Source organism: Otolemur garnettii, unplaced genomic scaffold (genome assembly GCF_000181295.1).
Source record: "Otolemur garnettii isolate 467f Iridium unplaced genomic scaffold, OtoGar3 scaffold00018, whole genome shotgun sequence".
Classification (NCBI taxonomy): domain Eukaryota; kingdom Metazoa; phylum Chordata; class Mammalia; order Primates; family Galagidae; genus Otolemur; species Otolemur garnettii.
In genome coordinates, this window is record NW_003852413.1 from 27,469,681 (window position 1) to 27,470,118 (window position 438).

Here is a 438-nt window from a genome sequence, read left to right on the forward strand (position 1 = left end):
GAGACTCGCTTGAGCCCAGGAGTTGGAGGTTGCTGTGAGCTGTGAAGCCACGGCACTCTATCCAGGGGGATAGCTTGAGGCTCTGTTTCAATAATAATAATAATAATAACCTATTGTTAGCAATTAGTTCTATTTGCTTTAACTTTTGTTTCCTCCCTCTCCCTCCTCCCTCCCCTTCTTCGCTCTTCCACTTGTCCCCCTTTCCTTATATGAGAGAGAGACAGAGACAGAGAATGTATTTTATAAGGATATCCTTTTACTTAAGTAAATGTAATTTATCCTCTGTATTCCAATTTTGTCAGTTGACCCAGTAATGAACTTTATGGCACCCCCTCCCAATATAGTGTCTAAGATAAAGCACTTCTATTTATTTATTTATTTTTTTTGGACACCGAGTCTCACTTTGTTGCCCTGAGTAGAGTGCAGTGTTGTCATAGC